This window comes from Neolamprologus multifasciatus, chromosome 4 (assembly GCF_963576455.1).
Source record: "Neolamprologus multifasciatus chromosome 4, fNeoMul1.2, whole genome shotgun sequence".
NCBI lineage: Eukaryota > Metazoa > Chordata > Actinopteri > Cichliformes > Cichlidae > Neolamprologus > Neolamprologus multifasciatus.
The window spans coordinates 4391245-4412742 of NC_140442.1; the positions used below are offsets into that span (position 1 = coordinate 4391245).

Genomic DNA, 21498 nt, shown 5'->3' on the forward strand with positions numbered 1-21498 from the left:
AGAGAGCCACTTCAAACATTCGTTAATTTTATATTTTGATGTGTTTACATATAGAGCAACTAATAATGTGTTTATTTTCTCAGCTCTGATTGCAGAGGATGGTACCTCAGACTCAGACCCTGAGATTGTGATTACATCAAGAAGCACAGCTGAGTTCAACCAGGCAGACACATTGGTGTGTACTTTTTTTTCTCCCCTCCACCATGCCAGAGGCCTATGAGTGGCCCTGGCAGAGGTGCATGTCCTCTGAGTGCTGTATTTTTTTTCTCTATAATGATCATAATTCTGTAACATCCATGGGTGGATTATTTTCATTGTGTGATTATATGTTCTTAAAAATATATATATATATTTTTAAAGTATTGATGAACTATCGAAATACGATACGAAGTTGTTGAAAGCTTTGAAAAGTGCATATTTTTCATCTTAGGTTTTCAAACCACAAGACCAGAGTACCCCTAATGGTAGACATGCAGAGAAGGAGTAAGTTATTTCAGAGCTTGTTCTGCTATATATTAGAGTTGGGCAATACAATATTTTCATGTCACAATATTTCTTTGTTTTATTTCAGGGAATATTGATATACATCATGATATAAACCGCTAGATTTTTACATATTAAATGTGCTATTGCTCATGGAAAATGGCCTGTATTTGTATAGCGCTTTACTAGTCCCTAAGGACCCCAAAGCGCTTTACACATTCAGTCATCCACCCATTCACACACACATTCATACACTGGTGATGGCAGATACATTGTAGCCACAGCCACGCTGGGGTGCACAGAGGCGAGGCTGCCACTGGCGCCACCAGTAGGCAACGGGTGAAGTGTCTTGCCCAAGGACACAACGACCGAGACTGTCCGAGCTGGGGCTCGAACCGGCAACCTTCCAAGATCATTACAAGTTCATTACAAGATGAACTTAAAATTTCACATAAGTAAGTTGTGAAATCCTCAGAAGCTTGTTTTGATTTAAATATTTATTTCCTGTCATAAGTTCAGGCAGACAGATGTATTAACATATTACATCTGTTTCGGATAACTAAAAAAAGGTACATGTTAAAAACTAAATAAAAAGTCAGGGATAAAGATTTCCATTTTCAAAAGACAACTGTTACGACCCGGCTCGAGATGACTGTAACAAGAGCGGGGTGTCCCGTGACTTCCCACGCCCAAACAGACACAGCCACAGCATCGGACTTTTAACAATGATTTATTGACAGCAATGGCACTCACGGTAGTGGGAGTGAATGATTTCGGGGTGAGCTAAGGCCAACACAACAAACAAAACACAACCTAGGCTTCGGTTCTCCTCTGACCTGTTCACGAAAAAGAAAAGAAAGGAATGACACAGTCTGACCTCCCTGGTCTAAAAACACAGGAGAAAAGAAGGCTTCCCAAAAGTAATCGGCAGCTCACCCCTACTTGCTCCGCACTTCACACACATGCCCGACCATTTATCCAAATAGCTATTGCTACGGCTGCTCCGTCTGGACCTGAGGCAAGTGCACGGGAAGTCTGCCGCACCCCCCCACCGCAGCTGTTCGGTCGCCCTTTTATAGTCCGTGTCCACAGCAGGAACCAGTTACATCAGGCCGTTCCTTAGGTCCACCAATCACAGCCGAGCCCCTGCACAGGTGAATTAGCATACACACGTTAGGAAACAGATAACCCACCAACACAGGCACGTAACACCCCCCACCATAAGAATTAAACAACCACTGCATGTTTAATTCCTACACGTTTACACTGCTCTAGAGAGGGCATCAGCGAGGACATTGTCGAGGCCCTTTTTATGGCTAATTTGCAGGTTGAAGTCTTGTAAAAGGAGGGACCAGCGCATGAGTCGCTGGTTGGAGTTTTGCATTCGGAAAAGAAACACAAGCGGATTATGGTCTGTGAACACTTGAACTGGCACGGAGCTAGACCCGACGTAGACTTCAAAGTGTTGTAAGGCTAGCAATAATGCAAGCGCTTCCTTCTCGATGGTGCTATAGTTCACTTGGTGTCTATTGAACTTCTTCGAGAAATAACAGATCGGACGGTCCACTCCGTGTTGATCTGTCTGCAGCAGAACCGCACCCGCTGCAGTCGCGCTGGCATCCACCTCCAACTTAAAAGGAGATTCAAAGTCAGGTGCTGCTAAAACCGGGGCACTGCACAGTAAAGTTTTCACTGACTCAAAAGCAGTTTGGCACGCCGCAGTCCATGTGAAGGGTTTGGTTGGGCTGACTAGGTCAGTCAGGGGAGCGACTACGGAGGCAAAGTTTTTACAGAAACCGCGATAGTAACCACACATTCCCAAGAAGCGGCGTAACGCCCTCCTTGTTTGTGGGATGGGAAACTCAATAATAGCCTCCACCTTAGCGGCTACAGGGCACACTCTCCCGTGACCCACCTGCTTTCCGAGGTAGGTGATGGTGGCTTTACCAAACTCACATTTGGTCAGATTTACGGTGAGCGATGCTTCCTTGAAACGCTTAAAAACAGTTAAGAGGGTTTGGAGATGACTGCTCCAGGAAGCAGAATAAATGACCACATCATCTAAGTAGGCCTCACAGTTAGGGACCCCGGCCAAAACCTTAGCCATCAGGCGCTGAAATGTCGCTGGCGCATTACTCAAGCCAAAGGGCATCACGGTATACTGAAGGAAGTGATCGGGGGTAACGAATGCAGAGATCTCAGACGCTCTTGCAGTTAAAGGAACCTGCCAATATCCCTTTAATAAATCCAATTTGGTCACATAAGTAGCGGATCCCACCCGATCAACACAGTCATCCATCCTAGGTAATGGGAAAAGTCTGCTTTAGTGGCCGCATTCACCTTTTGATAATCCGTGCAGAATCGAGGAGTATTGTCAGATTTGGGCACTAACACACATGGGGAGCTCCATGCGCTAGCACTCGGAACGGCTAAGCCATGCTCAAGGAGGTAATTGACTTCTCTCTGCATTATTCCCCTTTTTACTGGATTCACCCGGTACGCATGTTGTTTAATTGGCTTATGCCCCTCCACATCAATGTCATGACTTAAAACAGTCGTTTGGCGCGGGTGATCAGAGAAAAGCGACAAGTTGTTTTTTATCAGAGTAATGATATCAGCTTGAGCAGTTTCAGGCAAATCGGCGACAAATGATTCAAGATCATTTAAAATTACTGAATTGTTCAGCCCACTACCTAATGCAGCATCATCCCTCCCAGATAATCCGTCATCTGACAGTTTGTAGGCGGGGAGGATGGCAACAGCGCACACCGGGGGCGCTGTTGTATTCTGCTTACGGGGATAGAACAGTTTCAACGTATTCACATGACAAACCCTGGTTTTTCGCCGTCGATCTGGAGTGCTAATCACATAATGGTTGTTGTCGAGTTTACAGTCAACACTGTAAGGACCAGCAAACTGTGTTAGTAGACTGGACCCTACCACAGGCAGTAACATCAACACCTTCTCCCCTGGTTGAAAACTTCTATCCACAGCTTTTTTATCAAAACGAGCCTTCATTTTGGTTTGCACTTGCTTGAGGTTTTCCCCGGCTATTTTCCACGCTAGGCGAAGCCTATCTCGAAGCTGGCTCACATAGTCAGGTACACTACACAGCTCCTCCGGGGCCTCCGATATCCATTTTTCCCTCAAAAGTCGGAGAGGGCCTCGGACCACATGTCCGAAAACCAACTGCGCGGGGCTAAATCCCAGCGACTCCTGTTTAGCCTCTCTAATGGCAAACAACAAGAGGGGCAACCCCTCATCCCACTCTTTACCAGACTCCAAACAGAACTTACGTAACATAACCTTGAGAGTTTGGTGGAACCTTTCCAAAGCACCTTGACTCTCGGGGTGATATGGACTGGATGTAACATGCTTGGCATGTAGTTCTTTAATGACCTGTGCAAAGATTCTGGACATGAAGTTGGTGCCTTGGTCCGTTTGAATGATTGTCGGCAACCCAAACACAGAAAAGAATTTAATCAAAGCTTTGATTACTGCTTTGGCTTTCACCGTGCGCAGCGGAATGGCTTCCGGAAATCTCGTTGCTGAGCACATTGCAGTAAGAATATACTGATGACCGGCTTTTGTTCTCGGCAACGGTCCCACACAGTCTAGTATTACCTTTTTAAACGGTTCACTCATTATTGGAATAGGAGTTAATGGCGCAGGTGGAATGGGCTTATTGGGTTTGCCCACCAACTGGCAGGTGGCACAAGATCGACAGTAAGCAGCCACGTGTTTTTTTAAGCCAGGCCAAAAGAAACTGCCCAGCACTCGGTAATAAGTTTTATTTATTCCGAGGTGCCCAGCCATGCCGGCATCATGTGCTAAGCTTAGCACCTGATCACGATGCTGAGATGGTACCACCACCTGTGTAACACTTGATGTTCCACTCTGATCAGAAGACCACCGCCTCATTAACATGACTATCCAGAGTTGGGACCAGGAAGCAGAGTTGCAGTCTTACACGCCTCTCTGCAGCTTCTCTCCTCCTGCTACCCCCCCAAAAACCCATCTCCATAGAGACTGTGTCTGCTTCCAAAAAGACAAAAAACAAACTAAAAACCAGCAACAAACAACTTAAACAATCACAAAGAAAGAACAATACAGTATCCACATCTGAACCAAAGAGTAAAACAGTGAAATGTGGATTATTAAATATTAGGTCTCTCTCCTCCAAGTCTCTGTTAGTACATGACTTAATAATTGATCAACAAATTGATTTACTCTGCCTTACAGAAACCTGGTTGCAGCAGGATGATTATGTTAGTTTAAATGAATCAACACCCCCGAGTCATTCTAACTACCAGAAATCTCGAAGCACAGGTCGAGGGGGCGGTGTGGCAGCAATTTTTCACACCAGTCTATTAATTAATGAAAGACCAAGACAGACTTTTAATTCATTTGAAAGCCTGATGCTTAACATTGTCCACCCCATCTGTGAAACTCAGAAACCAGTCTTACTTGTTATCATCTATCGTCTACCTGGGCCTTACACAGAGTTTCTGTCTGATTTCTCAGACTTTATATCTAATTTAGTTCTGAGCTCAGATAAAATAATTATTGTGGGTGATTTTAACATCCATGTAGATGCTAAAAATGACAGCCTCAACATGGCATTTAATCTGTTGTTAGACTCAATTGGTTTCTCTCAAAATGTAAAAGAACCCACCCACCACTTTAATCACACTCTAGATCTTGTTTTAACATATGGCATAGAAACTGAACATTTAACAGTGTTTCCTGAAAACCCTCTCCTGTCTGATCATTTCTTGATAACATTTACATTTACAATAATTGATTACGCAGCAGTGGAGAGTGGACTTTATCAAAGTAGATGTCTTTCTGAAAGCGCTGTAACTAAGTTTAAGAATATAATCCAGCCACTGTTATCATCGTCAATGCCCTGTACCAACACAGAGCAGAGCAGCTATCTGAACGCTACCCCAACAGAGGTCGATTATCTTGTTAATAATTTCACCTCCTCACTACGTACGACTCTGGATACTGTAGCTCCAGTGAAAACTAAGGTCTCTAATCAGAAGTACCTGACCCCGTGGTATAATTCTCAAACACGTACCCTAAAGCAGATGACTCGTAATCTGGAGAGGAAATGGCGTGTCACAAATTTAGAGGATCATCATTTAGCCTGGAGAAATAGTTTGTTGCTTTATAAGAAAGCCCTCCGCAAAGCCAGAACAGCTTACTACTCATCACTGATTGAAGAAAATAAGAACAACCCCAGGTTTCTCTTCAGCACTGTAGCCAGGCTGACAAAAGTCAGAGCTCTGTTGAGCCAACCATCCCTTTAACGTTAACTAGTGATGACTTCATGAACTTCTTCACAAATAAAATTTTTATCATTAGAGAAAAAATTACCAATAATCATCCCACAGATCTAATATTATCTACAGCTACTCTTAGTTCCATTGATGTTAAGTTAGACTCTTTTTTTCCAATCGATCTTTCTGAGTTAACTTCAATAATTACTTCCTCCAAACCATCAACGTGTCTTTTAGACCCCATTCCTACAAAACTGCTCAAAGAAGTCCTGCCATTGATTAATTCTTCAATCTTATATATGATCAACCTATCTCTAATAATCGGCTATGTACCACAGGCCTTCAAGGTGGCTGCAGTTAAACCTTTACTCAAAAAGCCATCTCTAGACCCAGCAGTCTTAGCTAATTATAGGCCAATCTCCAACCTTCCTTTCATATCAAAAATCCTTGAAAGAGTAGTTGTCAAACAGCTAACAGATCATCTGCAGAGGAATGGTTTATTTGAAGAGTTTCAGTCAGGTTTCAGAGTTCATCATAGCACAGAAACAGCTTTATTGAAGGTTACAAATGATCTTCTTATGGCCTCTGACAGTGGACTCATCTCTGTGCTTGTCCTTCTTGACCTTAGTGCAGCATTCGATACTGTTGACCATAATATTCTATTAGAGCGATTAGAACATGCTGTAGGTATTACAGGTATTGCACTGCAGTGGTTTGTATCATATCTATCTAATAGACTCCAATTTGTGCATGTAAATGGAGAGTCCTCTTCACACACTGAGGTTAATTATGGAGTTCCACAGGGTTCGGTGCTAGGACCAATTCTGTTTACATTATACATGCTTCCCCTAGGCAGCATCATTAGAAGACATAGCATACATTTTCACTGCTATGCAGATGACACCCAGCTCTATCTGTCCATGAAGCCAGATAACACACACCAATTAGTTAAACTGCAGGAATGTCTTAAAGACATAAAGACTTGGATGGCCACTAACTTTCTGCTTCTTAACTCAGATAAAACTGAGGTCATTGTACTCGGCGCTGAAAAGCTTAGAAATATGGTATCTAACCAGATTCTTACTCTGGATGGCATTACCTTGGCCTCCAGTAACACTGTGAGGAACCTTGGAGTCATTTTTGACCAGGATATGTCCTTCAACGCACATATTAAACAAATATGTAAGACTGCGTTCTTCCATTTGCGCAACATCTCTAAAATTAGAAATATCCTGTCTCAGAGTGACGCTGAAAAACTAGTTCATGCATTTATTACTTCCAGGCTAGACTACTGCAATTCATTATTATCAGGATGTCCAAAAAACTCACTGAAAAGCCTTCAGTTAATCCAAAATGCTGCAGCAAGAGTACTGACAGGGACTAGAAAGAGAGAGCATATTTCTCCTGTTTTGGCTTCCCTTCATTGGCTTCCTGTTAAATCCAGAATTGAATTCAAAATCCTGCTCCTCACATACAAGGTCTTAAATAATCAGGCCCCATCTTATCTTAATGACCTTGTAGTACCATATCACCCTATTAGAGCACTTCGCTCTCGCTCTGCAGGCCTACTTGTTGTTCCTAGAGTATTTAAAAGTAGAATGGGAGGGAGAGCCTTCAGTTTTCAGGCCCCTCTTCTGTGGAACCAGCTTCCAGTTTGGATTCAGGAGACAGACACTATCTCTACTTTTAAGATTAGGCTTAAAACCTTCCTTTTTGCTAAAGCATATAGTTAGGGCTGGACCAGGTGACCCTGAATCCTCCCTTAGTTATGCTGCAATAGATGTAGGCTGCCGGGGGATTCCCATGATGCATTGAGTTTTTCCTTTCCAGTCACCTTTCTCACTCACTATGTATTAACAGACCTCTCTGTATTGAATCGTATCTGTTATTAATCTCTGTCTCTCTTCCACAGCATGTCTTTATCCTGTCTTCCTTCTCTCACCCCAACCGGTCGCAGCAGATGGCCGCCCCTCCCTGAGCCTGGTTCTGCCGGAGGTTTCTTCCTGTTAAAAGGGAGTTTTTCCTTCCCACTGTCGCCAAAGTGCTTGCTCATAGGGGGTCATATGATTGTTGGGCTTTTCTCTGTATCTATGAAGCGCCTTGAGGCGACATTTGTTGTGATTTGGCGCTATATAAATAAAATTGAATTGAATTGAATTGAATTAACACGCCATCCTGCAGGAAAAAACGGGGAAGGGTGCTTTCCCCAGCCGTGACAACGGCTGCAAAACAGGAACTCAAAGACTTGTCGTTTTCCTAAGCGCTTATCAAAGCTTCTTTCTTCACGTCGCCGCTCAATGCCGGTATTAATTTTAGCACACTGCGTTTATCCCCCACACTGTCTTTCTCCCGTACAGAAGGTTTTTGCTCCCCAGCCACAAACGTATCTGCGATACTAACCACATCAGCAAATTTGCGCGCTTGCGCCCGCGTAACAGCGCAAACGGGAAAAACTGTGGCTTTTAAATCAGCAGCAACAGGCGTATCCATCACTTCAGGCAGTGGAAACACTTTCCCCCCGGCCAATTTCAATTCAATTCAATTCAATTTTATTTATATAGCGCCAAATCACAACAAATGTCGCCTCAAGGCGCTTCATAGATACAGAGAAAAGCCCAACAATCATATGACCCCCTATGAGCAAGCACTTTGGCGACAGTGGGAAGGAAAAACTCCCTTTTAACAGGAAGAAACCTCCGGCAGAACCAGGCTCAGGGAGGGGCGGCCATCTGCTGCGACCGGTTGGGGTGAGAGAAGGAAGACAGGATAAAAGACATGCTGTGGAAGAGAGACAGAGATTAATAACAGATACGATTCAATACAGAGAGGTCTGTTAATACATAGTGAGTGAGAAAGGTGACTGGAAAGGAAAAACTCAATGCATCATGGGAATCCCCCGGCAGCCTACATCTATTGCAGCATAACTAAGGGAGGATTCAGGGTCACCTGGTCCAGCCCTAACTATATGCTTTAGCAAAAAGGAAGGTTTTAAGCCTAATCTTAAAAGTAGAGATAGTGTCTGTCTCCTGAATCCAAACTGGAAGCTGGTTCCACAGAAGAGGGGCCTGAAAACTGAAGGCTCTCCCTCCCATTCTACTTTTAAATACTCTAGGAACAACAAGTAGGCCTGCAGAGCGAGAGCGAAGTGCTCTAATAGGGTGATATGGTACTACAAGGTCATTAAGATAAGATGGGGCCTGATTATTTAAGACCTTGTATGTGAGGAGCAGGATTTTGAATTCAATTCTGGATTTAACAGGAAGCCAATGAAGGGAAGCCAAAACAGGAGAAATATGCTCTCTCTTTCTAGTCCCTGTCAGTACTCTTGCTGCAGCATTTTGGATTAACTGAAGGCTTTTCAGTGAGTTTTTTGGACATCCTGATAATAATGAATTGCAGTAGTCTAGCCTGGAAGTAATAAATGCATGAACTAGTTTTTCAGCGTCACTCTGAGACAGGATATTTCTAATTTTAGAGATGTTGCGCAAATGGAAGAACGCAGTCTTACATATTTGTTTAATATGTGCGTTGAAGGACATATCCTGGTCAAAAATGACTCCAAGGTTCCTCACAGTGTTACTGGAGGCCAAGGTAATGCCATCCAGAGTAAGAATCTGGTTAGATACCATATTTCTAAGCTTTTCAGCGCCGAGTACAATGACCTCAGTTTTATCTGAGTTAAGAAGCAGAAAGTTAGTGGCCATCCAAGTCTTTATGTCTTTAAGACATTCCTGCAGTTTAACTAATTGGTGTGTGTTATCTGGCTTCATGGACAGATAGAGCTGGGTGTCATCTGCATAGCAGTGAAAATGTATGCTATGTCTTCTAATGATGCTGCCTAGGGGAAGCATGTATAATGTAAACAGAATTGGTCCTAGCACCGAACCCTGTGGAACTCCATAATTAACCTCAGTGTGTGAAGAGGACTCTCCATTTACATGCACAAATTGGAGTCTATTAGATAGATATGATACAAACCACTGCAGTGCAATACCTGTAATACCTACAGCATGTTCTAATCGCTCTAATAGAATATTATGGTCAACAGTATCGAATGCTGCACTAAGGTCAAGAAGGACAAGCACAGAGATGAGTCCACTGTCAGAGGCCATAAGAAGATCATTTGTAACCTTCAATAAAGCTGTTTCTGTGCTGTGATGAACTCTGAAACCTGACTGAAACTCTTCAAATAAACCATTCCTCTGCAGATGATCTGTTAGCTGTTTGACAACTACTCTTTCAAGGATTTTTGATATGAAAGGAAGGTTGGAGATTGGCCTATAATTAGCTAAGACTGCTGGGTCTAGAGATGGCTTTTTGAGTAAAGGTTTAACTGCAGCCACCTTGAAGGCCTGTGGTACATAGCCGATTATTAGAGATAGGTTGATCATATATAAGATCGAAGAATTAATCAATGGCAGGACTTCTTTGAGCAGTTTTGTAGGAATGGGGTCTAAAAGACACGTTGATGGTTTGGAGGAAGTAATTATTGAAGTTAACTCAGAAAGATCGATTGGAAAAAAAGAGTCTAACTTAACATCAATGGTACTAAGAGTAGCTGTAGATAATATTAGATCTGTGGGATGATTATTGGTAATTTTTTCTCTAATGATAAAAATTTTATTTGTGAAGAAGTTCATGAAGTCATCACTAGTTAACGTTAAAGGGATGGTTGGCTCAAAAGAGCTCTGACTTTTTGTCAGCCTGGCTACAGTGCTGAAGAGAAACCTGGGGTTGTTCTTATTTTCTTCAATCAGTGATGAGTAGTAAGCTGTTCTGGCTTTGCGGAGGGCTTTCTTATAAAGCAACAAACTATTTTTCCAGGCTAAATGATGATCCTCTAAATTTGTGACACGCCATTTCCTCTCCAGATTACGAGTCATCTGCTTTAGGGTACGTGTTTGAGAATTATACCACGGGGTCAGGTACTTCTGATTAGAGATCTTAGTTTTCACTGGAGCTACAGTATCCAGAGTCGTACGTAGTGAGGAGGTGAAATTATTAACAAGATAATCGGCCTCTGTTGGGGTAGCGTTCAGATAGCTGCTCTGCTCTGTGTTGGTACAGGGCATTGACGATGATAACAGTGGCTGGATTATATTCTTAAACTTAGTTACAGCGCTTTCAGAAAGACATCTACTTTGATAAAGTCCACTCTCCACTGCTGCGTAATCAATTATTGTAAAAGTAAATGTTATCAAGAAATGATCAGACAGGAGAGGGTTTTCAGGAAACACTGTTAAATGTTCAGTTTCTATGCCATATGTTAAAACAAGATCTAGAGTGTGATTAAAGTGGTGGGTGGGTTCTTTTACATTTTGAGAGAAACCAATTGAGTCTAACAACAGATTAAATGCCATGTTGAGGCTGTCATTTTTAGCATCTACATGGATGTTAAAATCACCCACAATAATTATTTTATCTGAGCTCAGAACTAAATTAGATATAAAGTCTGAGAAATCAGACAGAAACTCTGTGTAAGGCCCAGGTGGACGATAGATGATAACAAGTAAGACTGGTTTCTGAGTTTCACAGCTGGGGTGGACAATGTTAAGCATCAGGCTTTCAAATGAATTAAAAGTCTGTCTTGGTCTTTCATTAATTAATAGACTGGTGTGAAAAATTGCTGCCACACCGCCCCCTCGACCTGTGCTTCGAGATTTCTGGTAGTTAGAATGACTCGGGGGTGTTGATTCATTTAAACTAACATAATCATCCTGCTGCAACCAGGTTTCTGTAAGGCAGAGTAAATCAATTTGTTGATCAATTATTAAGTCATGTACTAACAGAGACTTGGAGGAGAGAGACCTAATATTTAATAATCCACATTTCACTGTTTTACTCTTTGGTTCAGATGTGGATACTGTATTGTTCTTTCTTTGTGATTGTTTAAGTTGTTTGTTGCTGGTTTTTAGTTTGTTTTTTGTCTTTTTGGAAGCAGACACAGTCTCTATGGAGATGGGTTTTTGGGGGGGTAGCAGGAGGAGAGAAGCTGCAGAGAGGCGTGTAAGACTGCAACTCTGCTTCCTGGTCCCAACTCTGGATAGTCATGTTTTGAGGGGTTTAATAAATTTGTCGATATTTCTAGAAATGAGAGCTGCTCCATCCAAAGTGGGATGGATGCCATCTCTCCTAACAAGACCAGGTTTCCTCCAGAAGGTTTGCCAATTATCTATGAAGCCCACATCGTTTCTGGGACACCACTCAGACAGCCAGCAATTTAAGGAGAACATGCGGCTAAACATGTCACTCCTGGTCTGATTGGGGAGGGGACCAGAGAAAACTACAGAGTCCGACATTGTTTTGGCAAAGTTACACACCGATTCAATATTGATTTTAGTGACCTCCGATTGGCGTAACCGGGTGTCATTACTGCCGACGTGAATTATGATTTTATTGAATTTACGTTTACCCTTAGCCAGCAGTTTTAAATTTCCTTCAATGTCGCCTGCTCTGGCCCCTGGACGACAATTGACTATGGTTGCCGGTGTCTCTAGCTTCACATGTCTGAGAACAGAATCACCAATTACCAGAGTTTGACCCCCGGCGGGTGTGTCACCGAGTGGGGAAAAACGGTTAGACACATGAACGGGTTGGTGGTGTACCTGGGGCTTCTGTTTAGGACTACGCTTCCTCCTCACCGTTACCCAGCCTTTCCCCAGCTGCTTGGGGTCTGCCGGGGAACAGCTAGCGGGGCCTACGCTATCTTCGGCTGCACCAGCTACAGGGGCCTGGCTAGCTAAGGGTGAGAGCAGGGTGCAAAGCCGAGTCTCCAATTCAGTAATCCTGGCCTCCAGAGCTGCAAATATGCTACATTTGTTACAGATATCATTACTGCTAAAGGAGGCCGAGGAGTAACTAAACATCTGACACAATGAGCAAGAAAGTGCAGAAGGGACAGGTGAAGTAGCCATGGTGCTAACGGGTCGGCTACGAGCTAAGCTAGCGAAACAGTACAGAGACAGTGAGTGAATACTATAAATTAGGGAGTGAGTACACAGAAAGTGTGCTTCGGATGAAGCACGTGAAGATTATACTGTGAAAAAAGAATGTATTTAAAAGTTGTTAATTAAACTGCTAAGCAAATAAGCTACTCAGAAACACCACTGTGTTTGAGCAGGAACAGGAAGCGATACTATACCACAGAGCGAGCGAGCGAACACCAAGTGACAGCGCCACCGACAGGAGGATGAGTCTACAGACCTGAGAATGACAAGAGCAAGAGCATTAAGCCTTCATCCAGGCCATACAAAACGTATGACGCCTTTCGTATGGCCTGCTTTAACAACGTGCTAACCTTATTTACAATCAATATTGTTGCCCAAGATAAACGACACACCTTTAAACGGCAACTGTCGTCTTATGGCGACCTTCACAGGTCCAGTTGTGATAGGTGAGTGTAGATATACTCTGTGAAGGGGCGCCCGAAGAACACTCATTTCAATTCCCCACACCAACACATCCGTGTGGCAGGCGGTTTTATCCGACAGTGGCAACACATCATCTAACATAAAAGATTGATGTGCCCCGGTGTCTCGGAGAATGGTGATAGGAACCCTGTCCTTCTCTTCTCCTGCCACCGAAACGAAGCCTTGGGAAAGGAAGGGTTTAAAACGTGACTCTACCTCCATCTCTGGGTCACACCCCTGCATCTGATCAGGACCGATAGGTGGGGAAACTACTTTAATGAGCCCCACGGGTCCCTTAGACCCTCTGCGCTGTTCTTTCTTCCGCAGCGCAGGACAACTGGCGATCAGGTGACCAGACTCACGGCAATAAAAACATTCCCGCCTTTCAGTTTCCTCCTGTCTCGCCCTTCGGGTCTGTTTAGGAGATTTTTGTCTCTTTTCCTGCCCTCCCCTCACTTCTCGTCCTGCCCCAGTTGGAAATGGAAAAATGACTTTATGTGTGAGGGTGAATTCATCTGCTAAGACTGCTGCTTTTGCCAGGGACATCACCTTCTGCTCATTTAGATAAACTACTAACTGATCCGGGAGACACTTTTTAAATTCTTCTAAAAGAACCAACTCCTTCAATCCCTCAATATCCCTCACTTTGCTGGCTTGCATCCAGCGTTCAAACAAGCGATGTTTCTCACGGGCAAACTCCACAAAGGTTTGTTCAGCGGTCTTTTCACTTTTACGAAATTGCTGACGGTAAGCCTCAGGAACTAATTCATACGCGTGCAGAATTGATTTTTTTACAATATCATATTGGAGGCTGTCGTTAACGGAAAGGCTAGTACATACTTCCTGAGCCTTGCCGATTAACTTACACTGAAGTAGCAGTGCCCAAAACTCCTTAGGCCAACTCAAGGCAGCTGCTATACGCTCAAAAGCGTGAAAATAGGAATCAACCTCAGCCTCCCAAAACGGAGGTACGAGTTTAACATGTTTGGTGATGTCAAAACTTGGTGAAGTAACTGTGGACGTGTCAGGGCGACTCGAGACAGGTGTGGAGGCAGCGGAAACGGGTGTCGAGACAGCGGCGGGCTTACGTTCCAACTCCAACGCTCTGACCCGGAGGTGCATAGCTTGCACCTCAAGCTCTTTGGCGCGAACCTCTACCTCCCTAATACGGAGGGTCAAACGGAGGTCCTCCGTAGACCCTACTGCCTGAGGCTCCTCAGCCGCCCCAGACCCCACCTCTGCCGCATCCGACCCCGCCTCATCCGCATCAGGCTCCACCTCAGCCGGGGACACGCCAACGGGTCCTTTGGCATCTGGCTCCGGCTCAGCCTCCGGAGCCACCTCCACGCCGCCCCTACCAGGCCGCTTTACAGCTGCCTTCGGGGAAGGGAGAATGCCCCGCTCCACCAAGCCTGCACACAAAGCATCCTTCACCTCCGCTTTCCGGGCATTATAGGACACTTTAATATCAAAAAAACTTGCTATGATAAGCAAATTCGCCTTTCTACACAACTCTATCTTATCCCAGGAAGGCGAGGTAGCAAAGTCATCTAAAGAAAACTCCATCCTCCAACACACACACACCACACACCTCCCCACACACAAAAGAAAAACCGCCCGAACAAACCACAGACCACAAAAACGAGACAAAGGACGAGCCCCCAAATCATGTTACGACCCGGCTCGAGATGACCGTAACAAGAGCGGGGTGTCCCGTGACTTCCCACGCCCAAACAGACACAGCCACAGCATCGGACTTTTAACAATGATTTATTGACAGCAATGGCACTCACGGTAGTGGGAGTGAATGATTTCGGGGTGAGCTAAGGCCAACACAACAAACAAAACACAACCTAGGCTTCGGTTCTCCTCTGACCTGTTCACGAAAAAGAAAAGAAAGGAATGACACAGTCTGACCTCCCTGGTCTAAAAACACAGGAGAAAAGAAGGCTTCCCAAAATAATCGGCAGCTCACCCCTACTTGCTCCGCACTTTACACACATGCCCGACCATTTATCCAAATAGCTATTGCTACGGCTGCTCCGTCTGGACCTGAGGCAAGTGCACGGGAAGTCTGCCGCACCCCCCCACCGCAGCTGTTCGGTCGCCCTTTTATAGTCCGTGTCCACAGCAGGAACCAGTTACATCAGGCCGTTCCTTAGGTCCACCAATCACAGCCGAGCCCCTGCACAGGTGAATTAGCATACACACGTTAGGAAACAGATAACCCACCAACACAGGCACGTAACAACAACAAACACCAGATCACTCAAATTCTTGGTCAATTACATTTAAAAACAAAAAAGAATGATTCTAAAAATAAATCTTAGTTTACAGTAAGTTATACATGAGAGCAGACGTAAAATTGACAAAGTTTTTGTCAATATCATATGAATAAGCTAAGAAATAAAAGCAAATTCTCCTAATCTCTCCTTGTATATTTATTTTAATGGTTGGTTTAGATGTAAGTGGTGCCCAAACATCTCCGCGTGTGGCACTGCTTCCATTGCTTTCTGCTGCTACTGCTTTCCATTGAGAAAAAAGTATACTGCAATACATATTGTTGTTATTTTATTGCCCCACCCTAATATAAATATTTATTGGTTTCATAGCCTTTTTATAATGTTGGTATCATAAATAATATTAAACGGTATGAGCTACTTATCTGGACATTTTAATTCCAATACTCGTATTCTGTTTCAGACATGCTCCAGGACCTTCATCTACCATACAGTCAAGTCAGGTATTTGGGCAATTTCTGTCAGCATGAGGTTTTTTGCAATTGTTGAAATAATACAATGCTATGTATGTTTATGTACAGTATGCAATTTTTGTTGTTGTTGTTTTTCAGATTGTAATATCTGATACAGAGGATCTTGATCACCAAAACGAAACAAATCCAGTCATGAGTCCCTATAGGTAAATAAAAATGTGTCTTATACGTAATTTTAAACCTGTAACTACAGTACACGTTTGGGTTTGTGAAATGGGTAAAGATAGTTATAGGGTGAATAGAAGTTAGTCTAATCTTGGAATTATAATTTCTCAACAGTAAATATGCAGACCTGTGTGCCCCCTGCATTGAGGACGAGGATGAAGAGCTGGTTGAAGTTGCTTCACCGATTGACTACAAAGCACTATAAAATATCAAATACTACTTAAAATAACAACGCTAAATTGTATAGTCTTGCATTATGTCTTTCATTTTTGTGATTACAGGGAAGACGTTAACATTACTCTACCTGACATCATTGCAAACTTATCCATTGCTATTCATCATGGAAGTGTCAGCAGATTCAACATCTCAAGAGCAAATGTCTGGGATGGAGCAGTCAGGGGTTTCAGGCGGTTGTCATACTGAAACCACTGACATGCTGGTTAAATTTACTGATGATGCTGGCATTCTAGAAGAAGGACTTGATGCAGGTGGCCCAAAACGAGAGTTTTTGAGTCTGCTAATGAAACACATGAAAGATCGTCCCATTTTTGATGGACCAGAAGGACATCGATTCCTCGTCTACAATGCAAAGGGTATGCAATGATCAGATGTTTGATAAACTTAATTTAAAGGCTTTTTTGGACTTGTAAATCAATTTGTTTTTAATTATTATCAGAAGCAACTCATAATAGTTTTTTGGATTATTTCAACACAGCATTAGTCTGTCTGTCTATCTGATTGATCGATCTGACATCGATCAGATCTGATCGATCGATAGAGAGAGGTGTGTGTGTGTGAGAGAGTTTATCATTTACTGTATTCATTCACAGCTGTAAGGGAGGATGAATACTACCTAGCAGGAAAGATGATAGCCGTGTCAGTTGTGCATGGTGGTCCAGGGCCCCATTTCCTGTCAGAAGAGCTGGTACATTATCTTGCAGGCCAGACTTCAGTAAAAGCAACAGTGGATTCAGTGGATGTCCTGCGTGACTGTGTCATAAAACACAGTACTATGCTACAGGTGGCTGGTTGTCTAAGGCATGTTTCCACAGTTGAGGAAAAGAAAGACATTGTGTCTGACTATCTCCGGTGGTATATAATTGCTCGAAACTCATCTGTAATTGAGAGGTGAGACTACTATAGAAGAGACTATAGAATTATTGTTATGTTGTGCATAATTTCTGTCATGGTCCTGGGTCGGTGACCCAGCGCTTTCAGTTCATTATTATCACTTTTCTAGTTTATTCTGATCTTGTATTTGTTCGTAGGGTTTGAGTTGTGTGTTCTATCATCCCTACCTGTGTCTCTCCTCTGCGTTCTGATCGTGTCCCCAGTTGGTTGTGTAAAACAGTCTGTGTGTTTCCTGTTTTACTTTGTAGGTCTGTGTCTCGTTATGCCCATTAGTTCCAGCTGTGTCCCCTCCTGTGTGCCATTTCCTGATTACCTGGTGTGTGTATTTATAGTGGGTGTCGGTCTGTGTTCGTTGTCGGCTCGTCTGTGTTTCATGGTGTCCTGTTCCTCGTCTGCGTCTCTCTGCCTCCCACCCCATTCGTATGATCTCAGGTTTGTTATTTAGCTCACCCAGTTTAGGTTTATGTTCTGTCCTGCCCTCGGTTCTGTTATTTGTGTACTGTAAATACTCTCCCCTCACTGCCTGTTTTGCCACTCCACCACTTGTAAATAAACCTCACTCGAATCACCAGTCGCTGTCTGCATTTTGGGTCCTCCTTTCCTCCACACCACACGGCTCACCCCGCCAGCCGTGACAATTTCCGACTGAAATGTTTTACATTCTCCAAGGTTTCCAGAGTTCAAAGTTTGTCCATAGTTTGTGCATGTATTATGAACTGGTAAATTACATAAAGTTCTCCTCATTCTTTAGATTTAAAGATAGTCTTTCAGCACTTCATTTCCTGAGTGCACTCCAGCAACACCCTACTTTGCTTTCCCCGGTCCTGTGTCACATGGAAAAGAAACTCACAGCTCTTGAACTTGAGAGACTTTTCAAACCTGACTTCAGCCCATCTGGAAGTAACAGGAGACGTCTGGAAACTGTGGGCTACTGGTCAGACTATCTGCTTGACTGTGAAGGTGTATACCAGTATTTCTTTTAGTACTCATTACAAGACAATGTGTTGAGTTCACATATACATATATAATTTTTTACATGTATTTTTATTTTTTGCAGAATCACAAACTGCTGTGTCAGTGGGCGATATTCTGATGTTTGCAACTGGGCTAACATCACTGCCACCTTCTGGATTAGATCCACTACCAAGCCTACAGTTCCTGGATGACTCTTTATTCCCGATGGCAAATACATGCTTAAACTTATTGAAACTACCAATGATAACCTCATATTCAGTGTTTAAATCCAACATGGATTTTGGAATTCAAAACTCCCCAGGATTTGGATGTTTCTAGGATGTCTGGCCTTGTAGTTCAAACCTGCTGTTGATTTGTTTCTCAAGTTTTTAAGTCAAGATTTTTTTTTTTTTAAAGATGTTATGAATAGGAGAAGGTGGGACATGCTGGTGGTGCAGCACAAATCCATTATAGTTTACCAGGGTTATTGTAGTTTTATTAGATAACCCAGTCACTTACAGCTGCTTCTTCTTGGCATTACATTGTAAATTCTGTAGTTTTTTTGCTACGGGACTTATCCAGAAATCAGTTGTGTATTTGAGCATGTTTTTTTTATTCTAAAATGTAGGTACATATGTTCAAAGGACATTTAAAATACAATGGCTTGACTTGATTTGTTCAAAGGTTTGACAGTGCTACTAAAAGTAAAGGCATTTAAAAGTGTTCTACTCTTAAAAGTTGTAATAAACACACAATACAGTGCAAGATTTGATTTTGATTTGATTTATTATTGATCTAAATGTTCAGGACTGTATCTCAACTTCCATCAGCTAAACAAGGACCAGAATTAGCAAGACATTGCAGTAAGAATGTGCTTTTACAAACACAAACTTAAACTTTTGGCATCTTCAGCCAACTCATGTAGCCTAGTCCAAAAATACAGGATATGCGCTAGGTTTTGGTAAAAACGACAAAAAGCCAGTTTTTTTTTTTTTTTTTTAGAAATGTGCAATTTCTAATAACTTCATGTAAAGTTCAGTGGCAGAATCCCAGCAGACTGGCTTTTGAAAATGATTTTGCTCCATTACAAAATTCAGATACTGTATGTTTGAGTCCCCACATACAACTACTGACAGCCTGGACTCAGGAAAAGCGTCCAGTTCAGATTGTTGAATCAGGAATCCACAGTCCCTGGAGCCGTATCTGTGGTCAATGGAAGACAATTGCATTAATATAGGTTTACACATAAAGTAATTATTTGATCATTATTATCCATTACCTGTGGGGTAGGTAGTACAGTTCATTTGGCACACCTCCTGGACATGAAGCTGTTCTTGAGGGACGAATCCGATGAGTGTTCCACAGCTTCACACATTCATCAAGATCCTTTAGAACAATGTCAGTGAAGCAAAATCTCAAAAGGCACTGATGCTCATGACTTCCATTGAAGTGTCCAGCATCTTGAAGATCCGCAAACAGCTCCAACCAAAACTGAGCCCTAGAGAAATTGTTAAAAAAAAAAATTTGTTTAGAAATAGTTTAGTTTGTTTACATGGCATCATTTCACAACACGTCATCGCATGGGACTTTACAGTTCATTTTAACTGAATCATATATAGACTCCAGTCAGTTAAAATGTTTTCTATCGAAAGGGATTGTACACACGCAAAACTCTAAAACATTTGAGTAATGTGCAAAAGTTAATTTATTTTAGTAATTCAAATTAAATGTGAAATTAGCGATATTGACTCATTACATACAAAGTGAGGTATTTCAAGTATTTGTTATAATGTTAATGATTAATCAATCAATCTTTATTTATAAAGCACTTTTCATACAGAAATGTAGCACAAAGTGCTTTACATGGTTTATTCTGGCTTTGAAGTTGGGGTTTTCTTATGTTCCAAATCATAATCATCATAATTACTAAATGGGCTAAAAATGTCCAGTTTGGCATATAATGAGTATTTAATATCGGTTTTACTTTTTAAGTTGAATTACTGAAATAATAATAATAATAATAATAATAATAATAATAGATTGCATTTATATAGCGCTTTTCGAGGCCCTCAAAGCGCTTTACAATTACACTATTCATTCACTCTCACATTCACACACTGGTGGAGGCAGCTACAGTTGTATTTTATTTTATTTTATTTTATTTTATTTTTTTTTTGCCTGTCCCGTTTGGCTCTTTTGCCATCAGAATTATTGTCTAAAGGCGAAGAAAGATGCCCAACGGATTTTCTTTACCAAATTGACCATCCCAGCTTTGCCGTAATGGTCCATTTGATTCACCTTTTATTCTTTATTTTATTTCCACTTGCTGAATACGGGACAGACTTGACTGGGGGAAAGAAAAGGGAGAAAGAAAGAGGGAAAGAAAAACAGTTGAGAAGAGGGACGGGGGAGACGGGCAAAAAACAAAAACCAACAGAATAAGCAGAAAAAAAAAAATACATATATCGATCACCTGGATCACCTGTTGAGAAAGAAAAAAGAAAACAAGCAGAAGAAAACGAGAGTAATACACTAAACAACATCACAATGATATATGGGAATATGACAGTAAATACTAAATATTAAACATTATTGTGCAGCACGTAAGATCGACAGCACAGTGTGCATTGAGGTAGGAGCCAAAAAGGGTGTAGTTTGTGTGTGTGATCACCCGTGTGTACACCTGTGAGCATGGACGCGCTTGTTTTCTTAAAAGGTTCCCTCATGTAATGATCTGCTAGAGGGTGTGGGGGGCCACTGCCCCGTCCTCCAGGGCATGAAGCAGGTATGGAGGAGATCAAAACTCCAGACATCCAGAGGCCCTCAGAACACAAGAGACCAAGGAAGACCAACAGAGGGGCAGCCGTGCCACTGTCCCAGAAAGAGCTGAGGAGAGTCCCAGATGAGGGGTCACCCAGCAGCCACGGAGCAGAAGCCAGGGGGGGTTGCAGTGACGTGCCCGTGAGCTCCGCCGGCAGCCAGCTGTGCCTGAGTGACGAGCCCCAGGCCGAGAGGCCGGGGGCACCCCACCTCCGAAGTGGCCCAAGCGAGCCCCAGGCTCCAGGCCCCGATAAGCAGCCGCCAAGGAGTGAGCCGGTGTGTACCCGGACGCCCACCCCCGGACACAAAGAACCACCAACGCACCGATGTCTGAGGGAGTCCGCCCCCGGCAGGGGAAGTGGTGGGGGGAGATAGGCCTCCAAACCCTGGAGGGCCTGAGCTGTCCTCAGAGAGGTGGCGTCTGATACCCAACCTGACATATGGACACAGACATACAGGCACACACAGATACAAACAT

At 43.0% G+C, this 21498-nt stretch overlaps 2 protein-coding genes, 1 long non-coding RNA gene and 1 pseudogene across 5 annotated transcripts in view; 2 read left to right on the forward strand and 2 right to left on the reverse strand.

Moving 5' to 3' along the window:
* The window catches only part of LOC146519520 (amine sulfotransferase-like), a 121016-nt gene that overhangs the window by 15700 nt on the left and 83818 nt on the right, over window positions 1-21498 (reverse strand). The window lies entirely within an intron of this gene.
* The window catches only part of LOC146519522 (amine sulfotransferase-like), a 109994-nt gene that overhangs the window by 9474 nt on the left and 79022 nt on the right, over window positions 1-21498 (reverse strand). The window lies entirely within an intron of this gene.
* On the forward strand, window positions 4-15916 carry LOC146519525 (uncharacterized). Of its 2 annotated transcripts, none has more exons than XR_014873807.1 (3): window positions 4-175; window positions 431-483; window positions 15881-15916. It is a non-coding gene; the product is annotated as an uncharacterized LOC146519525 (long non-coding RNA). The 2 variants fall into 2 exon arrangements; XR_014873806.1 differs by lacking the exon at window positions 15881-15916 and adding an exon at window positions 572-770.
* LOC146519526 (G2/M phase-specific E3 ubiquitin-protein ligase-like) lies at window positions 16311-17277 on the forward strand (annotated as a pseudogene). Its single transcript, XR_014873779.1, has 2 exons — window positions 16311-16708; window positions 16946-17277. The product of XR_014873779.1 is annotated as a G2/M phase-specific E3 ubiquitin-protein ligase-like (transcript).